Below are 22,808 nucleotides of genomic sequence, written 5' to 3'. Positions count from 1 at the left end.
TCTCTGCATTTCCTGGACTTGATTGACTGTTTCCTTTCCCATGTTAGGGAAATTTTCAACTATAATCTCTTCAAATATTTTCTCAGACTGTTTCTTTTTCTCTTCTTCTGGGACCCTATAATTCAAATGTTGGTGCATTTAATGTTGTCCCAGAGGTCTCTGAGACTGCCTCCATTCTTTTTCTTTTTTTTTGCGTTTTTTTTCAGTCTACACATTTAATCATCATTACAATCAATAAACTCTTCTTATGAGCACACCTCCAGGAAATGGTTTTCAAGAAATTAATTTTTCAAAAGATGAACTTAAAAACATGGAAATTCCATAAAATAATATGGCCTATATTGTTTTGTAAAGTTACATCGAGTTCCTGTACGAGTAAAAGGAAATAAACGAACACACCACTTCTCTGCTTGCTTTGGCGCTTACCTTTAAGTCTTTGGAGGCTGGAGTATTACAGCAACAATTCCATTGAAAAAAACAAAGCACCCACCGCATGCATAATTCATACCAAATGTCTTCCCTAATTGTTCTGAGAACTTTCAGTGCTTCTAGAATGGATGTATTTCCAGATCATTTGCCAGAGAGATGGACACAAATCCCCAGACTGAAACTTCAGATTTTTTCTACATTACACGGTAAACCCAAAATAACACCTGGAAACCTGTGGGTTGTTTCAGAGCAACAGTGGAAGCCTGTTTCTCTGTAACATACTAAAGTGGGTATGAAGAGAAAGTTACATAAAGGTGTCCGTGTGTATGTTTCTCTGCCTCCCAGTATTTTGTTTGTTTGTTTTGTTTCTTTTGCAGTACGCGGGCCTCTCACTGTTGTGGCCTCTCCCGTTGTGGAGCACAGGCTCTGGACACACAGGCTCAGCAGCCATGGCTCACAGGCCTAGCCGCTCCGCGGCATGTGGGATCTTCCTGGACCGGGCCACGAACCCGTGTCCCCTGCATCAGCAGGCAGACTCTCAACAACTGCGCCACCAGGGAAGCCTGACTCCCAGTGTTTTTATCCTTCCCTCAGTCTGCCTTTTCATCCTTTAATCTTTGCCTATCTCTTCCTCCTCACAAATCATGGTATAGAGACATTTTTATCATATGTCTTAGACACTGAATATTGTTTTGTCATATCTTTTGGGCTTTAAAAAAAGGTCCCCCATTTGTCCTGCCCGCTGCATCCAAGATCAAGCTCGGATTTCCCCAGCCACACTTCAGGAAAGGGCTCAAGCTACATTTGCGTGAAAAAGAACCAGAAACAGCAGAAGAAACTCTCATTCCTTCACAGACCTTCCCCCTTCCCTCTTCGGTACTGTGTGGCCAACAGGTACACCTCTGATGATTCTTTCCTGCTGGCTTCAGGTTTTACAGTCCTTGTTTTCTGGAATTCCTCTGTCAGTCTCTTCTGTAACCGATGGCTTTGACTTCCAGGCCAGGTTTTACACAGGAATGTTCCCCCAGGGTGCAGGACTTCTGGAGCCATGTCCAGAACGGACAAGCACAAGCTAATGAGCCTGTCATGGTCGAGGCCCCAGATCCCTGTGGCATTGGGTGCCATGTCACTCAGAATCACATCTGCTCTCCCAGCAGAAAGCACTTCTCAGATCCTCTGGAAGTTTCTTGGGTCAGTCACATCAGCAGGGCACAGAAAAGTTGCTCCTTCCAGGGGGAATATGTGAAGGAGATCTACCCCAAGCACAAAGCCAACAGGAGCACTGGGATCTGTGCCTGCAGCGTTGACACTGTGCACAGCCACCTGGCTCCATGCGCCAGGAGCGGCACCACAGTCTAACACCCGGAGGCCAGGCCGCAGAATCCAGTGCCTCTCGTTCACCTCCAGGAGCTTGAAGGCACTTCGACACCTGTAACTGTCCACCTTCACAGCCTTCACAAACGGGTCCCTCAAATGCTGCATCAGCCACAGGTGCTCAGCGCCAGTCCGGCCCTTGAAGCAACTCCCACCGGTGTGGAACCTTTGACGCTGAAAGGAAGACCACACCAGCTTCAAGGACCTGGCCGTGAACACCGACCTGCTCCAGCTGCTGCCAACACCTACCTCAATTCTTTTCATTCTTTTTTCTTTATTCTCCTCTGAGGTAGTTATTTCCACTATTTTATCTTCCAGGTCCCTTATCTGCTCTTCTGCCTCAGTTATTCTGCTATTGATTCCTTCTAGAGAATTTTTAATTTCATTTATTGTGTTGTTCATCATTGTTTGTTTGCTCTTTAGTTCTTCTAGGTCCTTGTTAGCATTTCTTGTATTTTCTACATTCTATTTCCAAGATTTTGATTCATCTTTACTATCATTACTCTGAATTCTTTTTCAGGTAGACTGCCTATTTCCTCTTCATTTGTTTGGTCTGGTGGGTTTTTACCTTGCTCCTTCATCTGCTGCGCATTTCTCTGTCTTCTCATTTTGCTTAACTTACTGTGTTTGGGGTCTCCTTCTCACAGGCTGCAGGTTCGTAGTTCCTATTGTTTTTGGTGCCTGCCCCTAGTGGGTGAGGTTGGTTCAGTGGCTTGTGTAGGCTTCCTGGTGGAGGGGACTAGTGCCTGTGTTCTGGTGTGTGGGCCTGGATCTTATCCTTCTGGTGGGCAGGGCCACGTATGGTGGTGTGTTTTTGGTGTCTGTGAAATTAGTATAACTTTAGGCAGCCTCTCTGCTAATGGGTGGGGTTGTGTTCCTGTCTTGCTAGTTGTTTGGCATGGGGCATCCAGCACTGGAGCTTGCTTGCCTTTGGGTGGAGCTGGCTCTTAGTGTTGACACAGTGATCTCTGGGAGAGCTCTTGCCGGTTGATATTACATGGAGCTGGTAGGTCTCTGGTGGTCCAGTGTCCTGAACTCAGCTCTCCCACCTCGGAGGCTCAGGCCTGACACCCGGCCTGAGCACCAAGACCCTGTCAGTCACATGGCTCAGAAGAAAAGGAAGAAAAAAAAGGAAATATAAAAAACAAACAGATAGAATCCTAAACCAAATGGTAAAAGCAAAACTTTCTACCTGTCAGACTGGCTTCTGTTCAAGATTTCCAAGCTGTTGTAATTCTGAAAGTCATTCTCATCTCTGCTCTTCTCCAGTCCTTCTGAAAATTATGAACCAGGAACTAATCTAGATCCATGGATTTCAGTAGTAAAAAGCAGTCCAAAATGTCTGGCTTCATGGAGTTTATACAGGAACTGAATTAGCTGGCACTTTTCATCTTGGACTCCCCAGCCTCCAGAACTGTTCTTCCTAAAGCCAGGCCACCTGCAGCAGCAACTTCTTCTCGTCATGGCCCTTTAAAATTAGATTTTCAATGCTGCTTCCATGAAACTCTTGGCTTAGCTGGGCAGTGTGGCTGGGGATCCGACTCTGGCCTCCACCATCCACTCAAGGATAATTGAAATGTTACAGCCATGTGCAACTACTAGAAATTTCCCCCAAAGTGCCACTCTGCTTGGTTCGTGAAGGCTTTGCACCAGCTATTTCCTCTTTGTAAGATGCTTTAACCCTTTACCTCTCTGCCAACCCTATCCCCTTCGTGTCTTCTGATCCTTCTTCAGAAAGTCTTTTGCAACCACTTCCATGACCACTACCATCTCCCCACCCACTCACTAGCCTTTCCATGAATCTTGTACATACCACAGTCATAACATCTATTATATAAATATCTCTTTATCTTTCTTTACTAACGGACCTAGAGTTTCCTTGAAGAGAAACAGAGATGGCATCTTACTTTTTCTTTGTATCCACAGCCTAGCACAGTGCCTGATACTTAATGGTCATGAAATGTTGGATGGATGGACAGTAAATAAAATTTAATGGAATTCTGTCCTAATGTTCTGTTGCCTAATATGGTTATGAACTCCTACGCATTGGAGAAAGTTTGCTTATAAAATTAAAAATTTAAAGCCAACCTGAGTGGCAGATTTACCAGGGAACAGATTGCCAGAATATCTGTAGGACCACTAGCACAGATGCTGGCTCCCTGGTAGAAGGAGATTATCAAATCCTAGGATTGATTTAAAGCATTACTGATTCTTCTACACTGTATTGTAACAAGCTGATATTGATTTATCTCCAACTATATTATTTTATGACTTTTCACTTCACCATTTCAACTCATACTATGGTAAATACATACATTTAGATGGCATAAAATCTAGGACTCAGGGTTCAGGTCCAAGCATTATCATTAAACTGGCCAATCCTGAAAAACTAAACTGAACATTAGATCCAAAGTCCTTTCTATTCTACTCTCTAAACTGGCTGGCCTCCCTGCCCTACTTAGCACTTTGGGCCAGCACCCGGCATCCTTGTGTTGGCTGCAGTCTATGCCTTCTGACTCCACGCATCATGCATACCACTTCCTGAACTCTTCCTGACCTCCACTGGCCCTATCAATGACCAACAGTTTAATGATTATTTATTTGGTTCCAGTACTCAAGGTGACTCTTAAGTTCTCACTCATTCTGTGATTAATCAATATGTCTCTTGATGTACAGCTGTTGCCAGCTGCTTTAAGTAATATCCTGCCTAATCCCTGTCCAGCTTGTAGGATTCTCTCCCCTGTAACCTGATAATCCCATCAAGTTGGTTTAGTTCCAAAAGATACCAAGATCTCTTAAGAATTCAACCTTCAGTGGTCTGGTTCAAGTCAACTGTTGCTTACTTTCACTTAGGTCTTGATTATCTAACCCCTGGTCCTTAACAAATATTCTTGTTGGTTTTATTCTGTAACCATCTCAGTGCCTTACATTAAAGGCAGGTTAATTATGCAAGAATATAGTTTTGGTAATGTCATTTTCATAGTGAGAAATACTTTAATGGCTTCTCATTGTCTGTGACATAAAGGTCATATATTTTAGCCTGACATTCAGAGTTCTCCATGAACTGGACTCAACATATCTTTGTAGATTTATTTCTTAAAACCTCCTTTTACCTACTCATATTCCCTCTCTCCATCACTTGCCTGACAAAATATCTGATAGAAACCCTCTGTCTCTGTTCTTCATATCCGCTGACAAAATAACAAAACCTGCCTGATTGGTTTGTATGACTACAGACCTCAGATGAGCATGAAACTTTTCCCAGCAGAAGAGCTGCGATTTTTTTTCCAGTAAGTTGCTTTCTCCCTCTCCTAGACAACTATTCTGTACCCTCCTGTCTCTTCTCAAATTTCCCTCTCCTCCTCCACACTTACACCCAGCTGATGACCTCACCTGTAACTCACTGAGAATACGCGGGTCATCAAATGGAGACTCTCACCTTTCCACTACTGATGGAATTTAATTCTTGCTTCATGTGGTCACCTGTTCTTCTGATTGCCTTCTGTTACCAGTGGAGAAAGTGTCCCTCCTCTCATTCAAGGTTCTATCCTCCTACTAGTGCTCCAGACCCCGCGGTTCTCACCTTCTTAGGTAAGTCACTTATTTATCCGACCTTACACTTGCATCATATACTCTTTCCTAGCTCATTCCTATCTGCATGGGAACATGCTGGTATCTCACATCCCTGCAAAAACTTCTTTGATTCCTCATCACTCATTACCATTTTCCCACTCTTATTCTAAAGTAAACAGCTCCAGACTGTCTTGACTTCCTCACCTCCCTCCCATTTGCTGTTTAATCCACCTCAATCTTGTTTTTCCCACCCCATTTAGATGATGGTATTCCACTGAAAGTACTCTAACCAAGGTCCCCAACTATCTTCATGATGTCAGACCCAATGTAAACTTTCCTGTGTTCATCTTACTTCAATTCATAGCATCACACCACACAGATGATCACTGCTTTGTTCCTGACACATTTCCACTCTTGGCTATGTCAAAGCACAGAGTCCTAGTTTTTCTTCTTCCTTATTGGTTACTTCTCTAATGTGTTGAATTCTACTTTATAGAACCTCTGAAGATTTTCTAGACCTAGTCCAGAGCCCCCTCTTTCTCTCAATTTTCAGTTTTTCCCTGGATTGTCTCCTTCATTCTCATGGCCTTAAATATCACCTATCATCTAATAATTCCTAAATTTGTATCTCCAGTCCAACTCTCTCCCTTTAACTCCAGATTCATCTGTTTGCAACCTAACCATGCTTGAAAGATGGTCTTACACTATCTTCTCCCATCTTAGGCTGTGGCACCACCATTTACCCCGTTACTCAAGATAAATAAATTGGTAAAAAGAAAAGTTACAAATTGGGATAAGTGCAGTGAAGAAACTACATGGAATTTTATGATATAAAATAGAAGTTGGAGTAGGGTAGAGAACACTTTGATGAGGTAGATCAGCAAAAGCCTCTTTAAGAAGGAGATGACAGGGCTTCCCTGGTGGCACAGTGGTTGAGAGTCCGCCTGCTGATGCAGGGGACGCGGGTTCGTGTCCCGCTCTGGGAAGATCCCACATGCCGCGGAGCGGCTGGGCCCGTGAGCCATGGCCGCTGAGCCTGCACTTCCGGAGCCTGTGCTCCGCAACGAGAGAGGCCACAACTGTGAGAGGTCCACGTACCGCAAAAAAAAAAAAAAAAAAAAAAAAAAAGGAGATGACATTTCAACTGAAACATGAATTATGAGTAGTAGTCAAGCATATAGAGAGGAAGAGGACAAGCACACTCCAAAAGGAAAGAGCAAGTATAAAGCTATTTCAGGGAAACTATTTCATGTATGTTCACAATAGTAACAAATCTAATATCCCTGAAGTGGAGTAAGTAAATGAAGGAGAAAGTGCAGGGGATGAGTGTGTAAAGAGGGGCAGGGACTAGATCAAATGTAGTATTTCAATAGTCCAGGTGAGAGGAAGTGGTGGTATGGACCACAGAAGTAGAATTGGAGAAAATAGATTTAATTTAAAAGTGTTACTGTAGTATAATACACATAACAGAATATTTATCATTTTAACCATTTGTAGGTATACAGTTCAGTGGTATTTAACATATTCACAATGTTGTATAACCATCACCACTATTGATAACCAAAATTTTTCATCATCTCCAACAAAAATTCTGTACCCATTGAACAATAACTCCCCTTCCTTCCAGCCCCTGGTAATCTCTATTCTACTTTCTGTCTTTATGAATTTGTCCATTATATGTACTTCATATAAGTGGAATCATATTTATCCCTCTGTTTCTGGCTTATTTCACTAAACACAATGTTTTGAAAGTCCACCCATGCTGCAGCATATATTAAAATTTCATTTCTTTTAATAGCTGAACACTATTCCATTGTATTGTATGCCATATGTATATGCATATGCCTTTTCTTAATCTAAAATAGATTTAATCTTTATTTTAGAAAAAGAATTAGTGACACATGGTGATAAACTGGATGTGGGGGTGAAGGAAGGAGATGAAGGTAATAAAGATGAGTCCTGGGATTCGTGAAAAGAAGTGGCAGGAGATTAATTTAATAAAATGGAGAAAATTTGAGAAGGATATTCATTTATCCCAATCAAACTGAATTAGAATTCATAACCTCCTGGATGGAGGAGGACTCTTGACGGATGAGACCCCCATTGGGTCTTAAATGATAAGTACGAGTGTTAACCATGTTGAGAGATATGCATGAGACGGGGTGGCCACAAAAGAAAATTCAAAAAGAATGGACCAAATGATAAAAGTCATGAAGATCTTTGTTTTGTTTCTGTTTCTGGAACATCCTCTCCTAAATGTTTCCTGATCTTCAAGTTCAAGGTGAAATGCCCAGCTCTTCAGAACCCCTTAAGCACTTATCTGTGCTCTTTTAATGGTGTTTATCAGCTTTTAGCTTATCTAACAATTTTTGTCCATCTCTTCCCTATTATACCATAAGCTCTTTAAGGGCATGCATTACATCTTTAGCATATTTGTGTCTTCCAACAATATCCAGTATTGTTGCCTTGCATAAAGAAAACTGTCAATAAATGTTGGTTTTCAGCAGAGAATCATCATCAGGAATGATGATGATTTATAGCCAAGAGGCTATAAAGAATGTTGGTTACAATAGTTATTATCTGAAGATTTTAAATTTGCATTCTTTTTTTCAGAATTAAGTTGTACAATTATCTGATGCCACTACATTTTTGGAGCAATGGAGGAAACCCCTAAGTTAAAGAATAAATATCATAGAACCTCACTATCTCAAAAGAAAAGCTAGGGCTTCCCTGATGGCGCAGTGGTTGAGAGTCCGCCTGCCGATGCAGGGGACACAGGTTCGTGCCCCGGTCTGGGAAGATCCCACATGTCACGGAGCGGCTAGGCCCGTGAGCCATGGCCACTGAGCCTGCACGTCCGGAGCCTGTGCTCCACAACGAGAGAGGCCACAACAGTGAGAGGCCCACGTACCGCAAATAAATAAATAAAGAGAAAAAAAGAAAAGCTAGACAATCCTGAGATAATGAAGGGGCTGTTTTTTGTTGTTGTCATTGCTCTGTTTTGTTACTATGCAAATCTAATCATTAGAAAGATTAATTCCTGGGTAGAACTAGCAGTAGAGAAAGGTACAGATGTAGTTATTTCCAACTTGTATAAAAATTGGTTTAGTATCTAAGATGCTGACATTAGTTGAGATGCAGCTTAGATTTCCAAATACCTTAATCTACGTGAATTTAAAATGTACTTCCTAAAAAAATAAAAATAAATAAAATGTACTTCCTTAATAAACAGAAGTACTTGCAAGTGTGTATATAGATTTCAAATACATAGGTAGTATGGAGACAGTTGAAATTTTATCTTCACTAACTCTAATAGTTCACTTGGCAACTAGCAACGTGATCCTCTGACATCATCTTATTATTATTGTCCAGTTTTATGTGGTATTGTTTTACATGATGTTCTAAAGAGAACCTAGATTACTGTGGATTTTTAAAAAAAGACTTAGAAATCTTTATTATAGTTGTACAAATATGAAAATAAAGATTTAAAAAGTCAAGAGTCTGGTTAAATATAAGCCCATAGCTCAGGGTAAGGAAGAGAAAGAGTCTAGAGTAGGTTTATGTGAAAATAGAACGGAAAATAATGCTCTCCATTGTTTTGAGTGACAAAGAATTGGCAGGAATCCCAATACCACAAGAGACAAGATTAATATTAAGTATATCTGTCAACATCCTGTTTGAAAATCTCAGCCAGGATCTGGAAACATTCAAAGTGGGTTTTGCCTAGGAATGAGTCATAGTCTCTGTAACAGAAAGCCCTAAAATATCAGTATAGGATGTTAAAAGTAAAACAGACTTCAGTGATCATACTGTCCAACTCCCATGTTTTACAGATGAGAAAACTGGGGCCCAGAAAACCTTCTCTCCACTCTGCAATACTGGGAGGCACCAGGAAGTAATGGACAAAATATGGACCTTGGAACCATGCAGAATTAGGTTCGGATCCCAGTTTGGTCATCCAGACAAGTCCCTTACTATCTCTGAGCCTCAATTTCCTCAGCTGTAATATGGGAATAGCTACTTTGCAGGGTGGTTGTAAGATTATGAATAATGTACATAAAGTATCTGGCACAGAGAGAATCAACAAATGCCAGGTCTTATTACACAAAATCCTGGGTTCATGGCAGAACAAGGATGCTCATCTCAATCCAAGTGTGTCTTCAATATACCTTTAGAGATTCCCCAGTCAGTAAATCTCTTCTCAAAACCAGAGTGAACAGAGAGGGTGGTAACCCTTCTATAAATACTCAGGCCTTTAGTAATCTGGAAATATCAAGTGAGTCCGTCAGTACTGTATAAAATGCTGAATGGAACTTCTAAAATTTTCCAGGACTTCAATATAGCAAAGGATAGCTCAACACAAGGGGTAGAAATCTAATAACTTTGGGATAACACCTCTAAATACAACTGAAGGAATCTTTCTGAACTTAAGCTTTTATACTTAAATATGTGTGAGAATGGGGTGTCAATGTTGCAGGTATGTATGCAAAAGTAGGTTTTGGCAATTATACAATGGTCTATCTTCTAAAATTTAACTATAGTTGATTTACAATATTGTGTTAGTGTCAGGTGTACAGCTTCAGATCCTTTTCCATTATAGATTATTACAAGATATTGAATATAGTTCCCTGTGCTATAGAGGAAACCCTTGTTGTTTATCTATTTTATATATTGTGGTATGCATCTGTTAATTCCATACTCCTAATTTATCCCTCCCCCTTCTCTTTTCCCTCTGGTAATCATAAGTTTGTTTTCTATGTCTGTGAGTCTGTTTCTGTTTTGTAAGTAAGTTGATTTGTATTGTGTTTTTAGTTTCCACATATAAGTGATATCACATGATATTTGTCTTTCTTTGCCTGACTTACTTCACTTAGTATGATAATATCTAGGTCATCCATGTAGCTGCAAATGGCATTATTTCTTTTTTTATGGCTAAGTTATATTCCATTGTATATATATACCGCATCTTCTTTATCCACTCATATGATAATGTACATTTAGGTTGCTTCCCTGTCTTGGCTATTGTGAATAGTGCTGCCTTGAACATTGGGGTGAATATATCTTTTTGAACTAGAGTTTTCATCTTTTCCAGTTATATGCTCAGGAGTGAGATTTCAGGATCACATGGTAACTTTATTTTTATTTTTTTAAAGAATCTCCATACTGTTCTCCATAGTGGCTGCACCAGTTTACATTCCCACCAACAATGTAGGAGGCTTCCCTTTTCTCCACACCCTCTCCAGCATTTATTATTTGTAGACTTTTTGACGATGGCCATTCTGACCAGTATAAGGTGATACCTCATTGTAGTTTTGATTTAATGGTCTATTTTTTTTAATTCAACAAAATTGCATTAGATTTATCTAACATTTAAGTTGGAAAAAATCCAAACCTTCAAAGATTGAATGAATTATACAGAGAGGTAAAGAAAGATTCCTAAAGGCTTTATGATTTGTAAAAGAGTGAGACAGCAGAAACATTTATTTGTCCTAATTAGGACATTTATTTGTCCTAATTAGCTATCTTTACTGTATATGTACATGACATGGAAACATAGGCCCTACAACTTACAGGACAGACTTAAAAACTACAGGCAATCTGATTGCTCAGATCCTTTAGTCCTGTCTAATCTTAACTCACTTATATGGACACAGTCATCAGCCATGACATGTTAAATGAGGATGGACAATTTAAGTTTCTACAACCAGGCATCTGCTCTGCTATATATCTTCTTAGTATTGTCCCTTTGAAACTAATATGAATGTCCTACACTGAAGCAGAATTAAGTCTATAAGGAAATACCCTGTAACTAGCTTCTCTTAGTTACTACTTATGTTGTCTCCAGGTGCCTAGAGTTAACAATATGGCAATATAGAACTGGAGAGCTGTGAAACGTAGAGGATATACAGGATTTGGGAACTAGAAAGGATCTTAACAAGGCCACAAATTAGCCTACAGGCTAAATCTAGCCAACCAAAGTGTTTTAATTGTTCTTTAAAGTATTGGCCCATGCTATATGTTAGATATTTTGCATTAGCTGCAACCATTTCACAATCAGATTTCCTATTACAAGCAGGATTTCCAGCTTCTCTTGAAAAGTTGGACACTCAGGGAATCCTGAGTCTGAATTCTTTCCTGGCAACTTTTGATTAGAGCTGAACAGTGCCAGCCCCCTTTCCAGTAGCCCCATCTCCTGTCTCTCCCAATAGGTTAGCCAGGCCAACTCTACCCACGGTCCTTAACTTCACAGCTCCTGATTTAGTCTAAACGATATTTGACAGAAGAGAAAAACCAAAGCCCAGAGAGATCAAAAGACTGAAGCTAGCTCCAGAACCCAGATGTCCCAGTCAACTATGGCTCTCCCATTTGAGAAGTCTTTAATGAGTATTAGTTTGTTAACTACTTCTTAAAAGATGAATAAACACAAAAATATAATCTAGAGCAAGATTTATAAGAAAGGAAACATTTAGGTAAAAAGCTGTGCCACCTCAGACAAAATATTACTGATTATCAGTGGCTACTTAGCTTGATATTAGGTTACAAATGTATTCTTAGAATAAGCCCTAATTATTATCAGGCAATTGGCTCTGTATGGTTTTTTTTTAAATAAAAATCTCTAAATTGGCTTTATTTGGATTTCAAATGTTAATATACTAAAAAGTCACCTGGAGAATTAGTGGAATTTAAATTCCTAGGCCCTTTCTAAAGACATTCTGATTTAGTACGTCTGTGTTGAGATGCAGGAATTTGCATTTCTGATGATATCACAAGTGATTTATTACATTTACTCATTAGACTTTTACTTCTTCTGTTCTGATCTTAAGCTCTAGATCTTAAACATGGTATTCTGTTCCCCTTTATTCACAGAACAGAAGTTTCCTGTGGTCCCTGATTCTTTTCGTTCTTTTTCTATGTTCTCTGCTTTGTGGTTTATGGGGGAAAATACAAAAACAAAGAGACATCATGACTGGTGCAGTGTGAAGGCTCTAAATGTAACTACCTAAATGTAATTGCTCAATCTGAATGCTTTTACCACAGTGACTAGGTTACTAACATACAATATTGCCTACCCACTCTACTGCTCCTCTTTCCAAAGAATGGTTTCTCTGAATTGAAAAAAAAAGATTCAATTCAAATTGAAAAAAGTTTTCCTTTATGAACAAAGTCTACCAGAAGATTTTATAACTTTAGTTTGAAACTTCAAGTCAACTTCTTTTGTGTTTCTTCCCTAAAACTTGTGTTCTTTCACGGTTTTATACTTTATCTTCTACACCTTTTAAGCAGATGTTTAATATAATCAAACAAACACTTTTACACAGTAGTTCCCTCACATATGACCATTATTTGTTTTCACCTAATTGAACTGGATCTCATGTGCTATATTATATCAGAAGCCATTTAAACTTACCTTATTTAAACAAATTTTAAAGAGAAAAATTCTATATTAAGTCCAAAAAAAGTAAAAAAACAAAACACAAACGAAAAATTCATTTCTTAGAGGGAAGAGATTGCAGAAAAGGAATATGTCTGTCCACAATCAATTCATATGGAAACTGCAGAAATAACACCACATTACAGAAGATAAAGAAGAGGAAGAAGAAAAACTTCATCAAAGCATTGAGCTGAATTCCCAGTAGAATAGTTCTGAATGTGAAAGTTAAGGCTCTCAGGTTATGAGTGCTTACAATAGAGTAATTCTTGATGTAAAAGCAGGCATATATCATTAGGCCACTCTTATAGCAAGAGGTAAGGTCTTGAGGATTTTTAATATTATCTGTGGAAACAAAACTTCTGTATATATAGAATAATACAGTTTTAGAAAAAAGGCATATATAGTGTTTTCTTTTTTCAGTTTTTCTCCTAGGACTTAGCCTTTGGAGAATTTTCTCATTCCCTTTTTACCTTTCAAAATTTTACCTTAGAATCGGTGTTCTACTTTATGAAAGTACTTTCTTAAAACATCATTTGAGAATGTGAAAATATTTAATGTATTTTACTTCAAAAGTAAATTTTATTTCAATAGAGCACAAGTTAATGTGCTGCAGAAGTAATTAACTGATAGGATTCTATCTAGTAATTAAGACCCTCCCTATTCACAAAAGGGAAACAGACACACAGACTTCGAAAACAAATTTATGGTTACCAAAGGGGAAACGTGGGAGGGGGGATAAATCAGGAGCTTGGGATGAACATACACACACTACTATATATAAGATAGATAACCAACAAGGACCTACCATATAGCATAGGGAACTCTACTCAATATTCTGTGATAACCTATATGAGAAAAGCATCTAAAAAAGAATGAATATATGTATATGTATAACTGAATCACTTTGCTGTACACCTGAAACTAACACAACATTGTAAATCAACTATGCTCCAATAAAATAAAATAAAATAAAAAAATACCCTCCCTGATATCAAAGGAGAAGCTTAACGTACTGGGTAGCATAACAGTAATAAGTTACAAGAGTTAACTTCCAACTTTATCATTAACACGGGAATTTCGGAACTGGATAGCTTAAAAACATGTTAGAGAATATTTTAATGGCCTGAAAGAGTTCCTAATATGGTCCAAGTGTGTGAAGGCTCTAAATGTAACTACCTAAATGTAATTGCTCAATCTGAATGCTTTTACCACAGTGACTAGGTTACTAACATACAATATTGCCTACCCACTCTACTGCTCCTCTTTCCAAAGAATGGTTTCTCTGAATTGAAAAAAAAAGATTCAATTCAAATTGAAAAAAGTTTTCCTTTATGAACAAAGTCTACCAGAAGATTTTATAACTTTAGTTTGAAACTTCAAGTCAACTTCTTTTGTGTTTCTTCCCTAAAACTTGTGTTCTTTCACGGTTTTATACTTTATCTTCTACACCTTTTAAGCAGATGTTTAATATAATCAAACAAACACTTTTACACAGTAGTTCCCTCACATATGACCATTATTTGTTTTCACCTAATTGAACTGGATCTCATGTGCTATATTATATCAGAAGCCATTTAAACTTACCTTATTTAAACAAATTTTAAAGAGAAAAATTCTATATTAAGTCCAAAAAAAGTAAAAAAACAAAACACAAACGAAAAATTCATTTCTTAGAGGGAAGAGATTGCAGAAAAGGAATATGTCTGTCCACAATCAATTCATATGGAAACTGCAGAAATAACACCACATTACAGAAGATAAAGAAGAGGAAGAAGAAAAACTTCATCAAAGCATTGAGCTGAATTCCCAGTAGAATAGTTCTGAATGTGAAAGTTAAGGCTCTCAGGTTATGAGTGCTTACAATAGAGTAATTCTTGATGTAAAAGCAGGCATATATCATTAGGCCACTCTTATAGCAAGAGGTAAGGTCTTGAGGATTTTTAATATTATCTGTGGAAACAAAACTTCTGTATATATAGAATAATACAGTTTTAGAAAAAAGGCATATATAGTGTTTTCTTTTTTCAGTTTTTCTCCTAGGACTTAGCCTTTGGAGAATTTTCTCATTCCCTTTTTACCTTTCAAAATTTTACCTTAGAATCGGTGTTCTACTTTATGAAAGTACTTTCTTAAAACATCATTTGAGAATGTGAAAATATTTAATGTATTTTACTTCAAAAGTAAATTTTATTTCAATAGAGCACAAGTTAATGTGCTGCAGAAGTAATTAACTGATAGGATTCTATCTAGTAATTAAGACCCTCCCTATTCACAAAAGGGAAACAGACACACAGACTTCGAAAACAAATTTATGGTTACCAAAGGGGAAACGTGGGAGGGGGGATAAATCAGGAGCTTGGGATGAACATACACACACTACTATATATAAGATAGATAACCAACAAGGACCTACCATATAGCATAGGGAACTCTACTCAATATTCTGTGATAACCTATATGAGAAAAGCATCTAAAAAAGAATGAATATATGTATATGTATAACTGAATCACTTTGCTGTACACCTGAAACTAACACAACATTGTAAATCAACTATGCTCCAATAAAATAAAATAAAATAAAAAAATACCCTCCCTGATATCAAAGGAGAAGCTTAACGTACTGGGTAGCATAACAGTAATAAGTTACAAGAGTTAACTTCCAACTTTATCATTAACACGGGAATTTCGGAACTGGATAGCTTAAAAACATGTTAGAGAATATTTTAATGGCCTGAAAGAGTTCCTAATATGGTCCAAGTATCAGTTAGTAGAGGAGAGCTGACTTAAGTTACTTGATTCCGAGTTCCCTATGTAATAGTTTGTTTATACATGCAGTAATTTAAAGGGGAAAAAAAACCCTGAAATCATGCCCTACTTTAGGCAGCAATAAGTAGCCTGTTTTGCAGGAATGAGGAGGTAGAGGAACAAGGGGCAAGTAGGATAGAGAGACGGGAGATGGGCTTGAACACAGCCCAGCAAGCAAGAAGCTTGTTTGACCCTATGAAATACCCAGGATACAGAAGGACCGGTCTTCTAGGGGAGCCTATTCCCAACTCCGCACAGCACTCTCCATCCTGCTGACAGGGTCAGGGAGGGAAGGTAGAAAGATGGAGGTCACTCTGACTAAAATGGTTCCAGGGTAAATCTGTAGCAGTTCAGTACTTAGGACAGAATTATGGTGTGGCTCTAGGGCACATGGGTCATATCTAATGAGGAGAGATTGGCACTGTGAGCAGGGGTCCCTGGCCTCAGTTTTGCTTTCTTTGTGGTGCCTGCTCTGGATTCCAGGGCAGTGATAAAAGAGAGTAGTTTCCTTAGAGTCAACTAGCTTTTTAGGAAGAAAATACAAAGTTTATGAATGAGGAGTGAGTCACAGACATGTTTTGAAATTTGCTTCCCAAAGTTATAGAATGCTGATAATTTTAAGCTCCAGAGTAAAAGTTAGGAATTATGTCTTTATCTCTCTGTTCTGCATTTTGGGGACATAGAGGGACTTCTTTCCAATAAAACAAAAGAAATGTTTAATACATAGGTGAAGAGAGAACCACTCTAAACAGACCTTTGCCTGTGGGGAGGAAGGTGTGCAAAGAGAGTGGTGGAAAGGTTAAGGTACCTTCAGAAGCAGAAAAACAGGCCCTGCGCTGAGGCTGCTGACCGGGCGCCGTCAGAACACACATGTTTGCAGGAGAGGAAATGTTCGGAGAGAGTTTCTGGGATGACAGGGATGCTGGCTTAGTCATAAAGCTGCAGTGTCAACAAGACGAGGGCCTGTTCCTGAACTTAAGGACATAAACACAGCCTCTCAGCTGGCAGACATAAATGTAAAAGTTGTTCACACAAAACACACGTGCATGCTCACACACACACACGCTCACACAGAATGTGAAAAAGGATCAATGAGAAAAAGGAGCCTTAAACTGCTGTCCCTTCAAACCCGATCACCCAGCAGGGCATCTGCTCTCTGCTCATTTGTGAGCTTGCAGGAACTCAGGTTAAAGACTCAGGCCTGATCTTGATCTTGCAGGGCCAGACTCCCTATTTGTAGTATCTTTTTAAATATAGAAAATTCTCAAAACAACCTGCATGTTTATCTGTGAATAGTTACCCAAACACCCTGGATGTATGGATGTCCCATAGAACGGCATAAAAGGGGCAGGGGCTCTGAACTCCATGTGGGATGGCAGATCTCCTTGATGGTTACCCTCAAGTTCATGTTTCCACTGACATTTAAGTAATGGCTTCGGATCGCCAGCGAAAACCCCCCAGCAGGTCCAAAAAGCATCCTGCATCCACAGATGTTTAGTATAACATGCAGGTATATCCATTATTTGTCAGAGACATTTTAACATTTGCCTTGAATATCTAGGTCTCAGGAGAAAGAGTGGAGAGTGCAGAGAAACAGAAGAACAGGGATCCAAATCCCCCAGCTCTGCTAATCTAATATCTGGCTGTGCCTTGGTTTCTTCATTGCTGTAAAACTGGAATAGTGCTGTAAGATTTTGTTGCAAAAAATCATCTGAAAACTCCTGCATCATGAGTGCTCCTTTCCTTCTTTTTCTTGAAGGTGTCTCTTTTAGAAATGCGACATCCTAAACTCAGATGTATAAGCACAACGGAATTGTGTGTATTCTATTAGTTGTAAGAGTCACTGAGGCCAGTTCAGATTCAAGGAGAGAGGAATTCGATTCCACCTCTTGAAGGGGTGTGGCCGGTTCACATTTCAGAGAGCATGTGGGACAGGACATATTGCTGTGGCCATCTCGGGAAAATACTGTCAGCCACAAGTGGCTTGCTTGCATGACCCAATTTTGAAGGTCAAACACTGATTATAGCCTGTTGCGAATTTTTTGTAACAAATTCCAGTTTCTTCTGAGTCAGACAAATGCTTACAGTAGACTAGATCAAAGGATTTTTGGACTCAGGAAAACAAAAGAAAAAAAACACATTAAATATTATAAAACATTCTCACAAATGCACCTATGACTCAGATAAATTGACAAGGTTCCTGAGCCATGACCTCATGGACAGAATTGCCTGGCTTCCTTCAGGATTAACTAACAAGTAAGAGGGGCAGCCCAAACTCTTATATTCAATTAGGTTTTCTTTAAGATCATTTTTTAATTAAAGCAGTGCTATATAAAGTTGATATTACTTTGTAGCTCAAGTCTTACTAAATAATAGTCTCTTCTGGAAAAGGACTGATTTGAGGAAAAAGACTTTAAATTCTGGGTTCAGAATAAATCTTGTTTTCCCCAGAGAAAACACAATTTGGTTTTTAAAAAGTTTAAGTATTTAGAAATTATTTTTTAACCAGAAATGTAAAATAGTCTAAGCAATGAGACATGGCTTAAATCATAATCAGTTGTATTCCCCACAATAAAATTGAGCATCTACTTGCAGTAAACAAAAAAAACTGTGTTCCTTTCTTCCATGAAGCTTAGGTAAAGAAACTCATTCCATGTTATTTCATTGAAATATTCCTCAAGAAATTAAACTGTTTTGTTAAATCATAATATTGCTAGGTAATGACATGAAAAAGAATTCTGTTTCACACGGCAAAAATCAGTCAATCCAAAAATCATGATGGCATGAATAGTCATCAGTGTTCTGCAGTTATTTTGGATAAACCTAGGCCAAAGAAGGAATGCTTAGGAGGTTATTATCAAGACTATCTCCCATTTGTATTTTTACTACTGATTAGTAAGAATTTTTGCTAATGACAAAAATATGTATGTGAGGTAATGGGCATGTCGTAAATTATATCCCCTATGAATTTGACTGATTAGAAAAGTGAACAAATATAAATAGTCTGAAAATTAATAAAGAAAATGGAAGACTTATTATTTAGATTTGAAAAGCAAACACAATTAAAATTAAACCAAAATTAGTTAAATAATTACTGAAGGACTGAGAGAAGAGAAGAAGTTGTTTTTCTGCTGCAGAGAAAGCTTAGGGGATGAACATTACCTCCAAGAATCTTCCTCTATGCTTTAAATCAGTCAGGCCTTCTTTCCCTTTATCTGTCCCCATTCCATGCATTGCTACTGGTTCACCTCAAACCCCACCCCCCTGCAGCTATTGCAACATCCCAATCCTATTTTAACTTAGTCCCTTACTCACCTACCTACCATAGCCCAGATCATGTGCTTCCTTCCTATTTTGGCCCTTGATTTTGTTCTAATTTTTATCATTTCCTTATTATCATATTTATAAGCTTCGTCAAACCGACTAAGTAGTCTACATTCAGGACCAGTTGGTCAACAACAGAGAGTCAAAGGAGACATGAGTATCCTTGTTTTCTCAACATGAAAACATGTCAAGTGAAATGAGGTACAAATAAGAGTAGCAGGGTGGGCAGGATAAAATCTGTGAAATCCCCTCAAGGTATTCTTTTTATAAAGGTCCTTGGAGCACATTCCTGCTCTAAGGCCAAAGTCTCAAGTAAGCAGCATTAACCAGGCACCATCCCTAGCCTTAGTCCAGCAAAACCAAAAAACTTTCCGTTTTCCCCGACCTCTGTCTTCACACACATCTTGCCCAGGGATTTGGAGCCTCAGTGTTGCAACACATATAGATAATGGTCTTAAATGGTTTAGATAAGGTGGTCAGGAAGCTGGCAGATAATTTACTCCTCAGATAGGTGAATACTAGTATAGGGAAGCAAAAGCTTTTGCTCTATACTCTTATGTTCAGCTCCTAGAGCCTGCAAATTAAACCTTCAAAGGACAAATTAACAGGAAAAAAAAGCATACACATGTATTTGATGTTAATATTTTTACATGACACTGGAGATTTACAGGAAAGAGGTGAAAACCTCAAAGAACTGGCTAGGCCTGAGAGCTTATATACCATTTGAACAAAGGGGTTGGGCTTTTTAGAGTTGATAAATTGTTGGAAGGTAAATATGTGGGGGAAATTAATGGAAGATAAGGGTCATTTAATAAGGTTTGTTGGTACAGATTCATCTCAGCATCAACTCCCTGTCTCCAGTGATAAGAATGGCACAGGGAGGGCACCTTTCTCATGGGAAATTTATGCTTTTTGCTTTTAGGCAGAAAGGGGAAGGGTAGAGAGCCCTTCCTGCATCTGTTTCTCAGTTCCCTTCAGCTCAAAATAATCAATAAGCCAAAGCACCATATTTTGGGGTGACATTTTCTGATCCCTTTCACCAGTTAAAGCCTGAAAAGTTCTGTCTGATCATTCATTCACTATCTTTTAAGAGTGTTTTTTTAAAGAATGATGCTGGGATCTTCTGTATCAAAATTACTTTGGATGAGAGACACAAATTCAGACTCCTGAGCCTACCCCAGATCAGATGAATTGGAATACCTGGGGTGGCTCCGGAATTCACAGGTCTAACAAGCTTCCAAGCAATTTTCAGATTTTTGGGGTTTTTGTGCACAGGGCTGGTTTCATGCACAGTGAGAAACGGCTCCAGCTGTGTGGCCACCTCCTTTCCATGGGGATTGAGTGCCAGAGCTCACTACAATCCTTGGTAGCCCCCTTCACTCACTCACATTTACCTGACTGGCCCATGTAGGAACTTGTATTTTCAACCCCTGATTGAGAGCCTTCTGGGTTTTGTGATGAGGGAGGACCAGCAGCCTCTGAAAAATCAGACTTGCTAACAAATGATTCTGGAAAACTCTTCTGCTTAACTGTCTTCAGTTCAGAAAAAACTTCAAGTTAGAAATGCAGCAACTCTAATATGGCAGGTGGCTACTTTCAGTCTCTCGGAACTTGGGGGAAGCTTATGGCCTGTCTCTCTAAGTGCACCAAAGAGCTGTCAGCAAGCAGTCCAAGAACTGATTCCCAAAGCTCTGTCCTTGTTTGATGGCTGAACAAAGGAATCAATACAATATATCTTTATGTCACCTCTTCTGAGGCTGCTAGAAGTCATCAGGGAATTTAAGAGGCGAAACTAGGACAGTTTCCCAAGACTATGTTAATTCTGACCCTTGGGAAACAGAAGTCAGGGGAAAAATGCTTGAAAATTAACAATAGTCTACTTTAAGTCAATGACCCACAATGAAACTGCTACATACATCCACATAATCAGATCATAGATTGACAAACATTCTTACACATAGCTGGTTGTTTCTACCAAAAATATAGTACCTAACAAATATTTTATTAATAATATTAACTAAAATTTTAAGCAAGATTAAAAATTAACCATCCTATCGCCCCAACAAAATGTTTTTTCATATCAGCTCTCTTTCTACATAAATATATTTATACACATACATATTTTTATGATCAAAATATTATATTTTGTGCTCTGCTATTTTAATAAGATCTTTCAAATTTTATTACTAGGGGATCCCAAAATGATGAATAAATTGTATATATAAGAGAATAATTGTTGAAGAATATAAATCTTTAACAATAATAACTAAATAATCTAAAGAGAACATAACAGCAGAAGCTATAGAACAGTTTTTTCCATTCTTGGATCTCGGTCCTGACAGTCACAGCACGCTTGTTTAAAAAAACTTCCTGTCCTCATTCAAACAGTTTATTAAATGTTCTTCAACTAACTTTCACAGATGTTCCTTACTACATCATCACCCCCGGTTTTCACATACCTCCTATCTGTATGCATTCATGAAACATATATCATACTTGGCAGTGAAAGTCAAGTGATATATCCATTGTTGGATTGGTCTTCAGCAGAGCATTCGATACCCTGCACAGATTGCTGCCTGCCATAGCTATAGACAATTCTCTGAGTTTATATGACATCACAGAGGGAATAATCTACTGGGCAATCAGCAGCGGTATTTTTACAAATGACACCAGTTATTCTGGGCAGGTCAAGCCAATGAAGTAGCCTAGTGCTTCAGTGATTGATTTCAGTGTGTGGGTCAAAAATCTTACTTACCTGAGGTTGTTCTAGAGCATGTGAACTTATTACCACTATTTAACTTTATCGCCCCTATCAGTCAAGACTCATGGGATTGCAAATGTCAGGAACACAAATTAAACTTGCTTAAACAAAAAAGAGGATGGATAGACTTCTGTACTAAACATCTGAGGCATGACTAGTTCTAGATGCTTGAATAATGTCAGTGGGAGCCAGGACTCTGTCTCTTGTCTTCCAGCCCTGCTTTCCTCCACAGTGAGTTCATTCTTACGCATGTTCTTTCCCTTGCTAGATTGAGAAGGACACCAGCGGTTCCACACTTACACTGTACACTCTTTGCAACCCCAGTGGGATAAGAACTCTTAGAGCAATCTCACCTAAGTTCTGCAGTTCACTGTCTTGGAATTTTTTGAATGAATCATTGTGATTGGGTGATGTCAAGTTGTGGATGGGCATGCTTGGTTCATACAGGCACCAGTAGAGCCTTGAGTAAGGTCAGCTGCACCCAAGTCACATAGTCTGAGAGCAAAACCGGGAGATTACCCAGACCAAATTGGAATAGTATTGCTAAGAATAGGACTACCTGACAGAAAGAGACAAAAAAATAGCTGTTCACTACAAAGAGAAATGCTAAAAACTTGATCTCAGATTTGGTCTTATGTGACCAAATTATAAACCAATAGTTTTTAAAAGAAATAAAATCCAAAGAAACAGAAACTTCTATTGAAAACTGTTTTGTATGAGGATGTAATATACAGCATAGGAATATGGTCAATAATATTGTAATAACTTTGTATAGGGACACATAGTTACTAGACTTATCCTGGAGATCATTTCATAATACATGCAAGTGTCAAATCACTACGTAGTACATCTGAAACTAACACAATATTGTACATCAACTATATTTCAATTAAGAAATAGAGTAGGGATTCCCTGGTGGTGCAGTGGTTGAGAGTCCGCCTGCCGATGCAGGGGACATGGGTTCATGCCCCGGTCCGGGAAGATCCCACATGCTGCAGAGCGGCTGGGCCCGTGAGCCATGGCCACTGAGCCTGCGCGTCCGGAGCCTGTGCTCCACATGGGAGAGGCCACAACAGTGAGAGGCCCGCGTACCGCAAAAAAAAAAAAAAA

General features: G+C 38.8%; 1 protein-coding gene and 1 pseudogene across 1 annotated transcript in view; one reads left to right on the top strand and one right to left on the bottom strand.

Moving 5' to 3' along the window:
• The window catches only part of CCDC192 (coiled-coil domain containing 192), a 197,489-nt gene that overhangs the window by 143,622 nt on the left and 31,059 nt on the right, over window positions 1-22,808 (top strand). The window lies entirely within an intron of this gene.
• On the bottom strand, window positions 1,270-2,067 carry LOC112407740 (rRNA methyltransferase 2, mitochondrial pseudogene; annotated as a pseudogene).

This window comes from Neophocaena asiaeorientalis, unplaced genomic scaffold (assembly GCF_003031525.2).
Source record: "Neophocaena asiaeorientalis asiaeorientalis breed wild unplaced genomic scaffold, Neophocaena_asiaeorientalis_V1.1 scaffold149, whole genome shotgun sequence".
Lineage (NCBI taxonomy): Eukaryota > Metazoa > Chordata > Mammalia > Artiodactyla > Phocoenidae > Neophocaena > Neophocaena asiaeorientalis.
The sequence above is the reverse complement of the archived record's forward strand: the minus strand, read 5'-3'. Positions and strand labels throughout refer to the sequence as shown.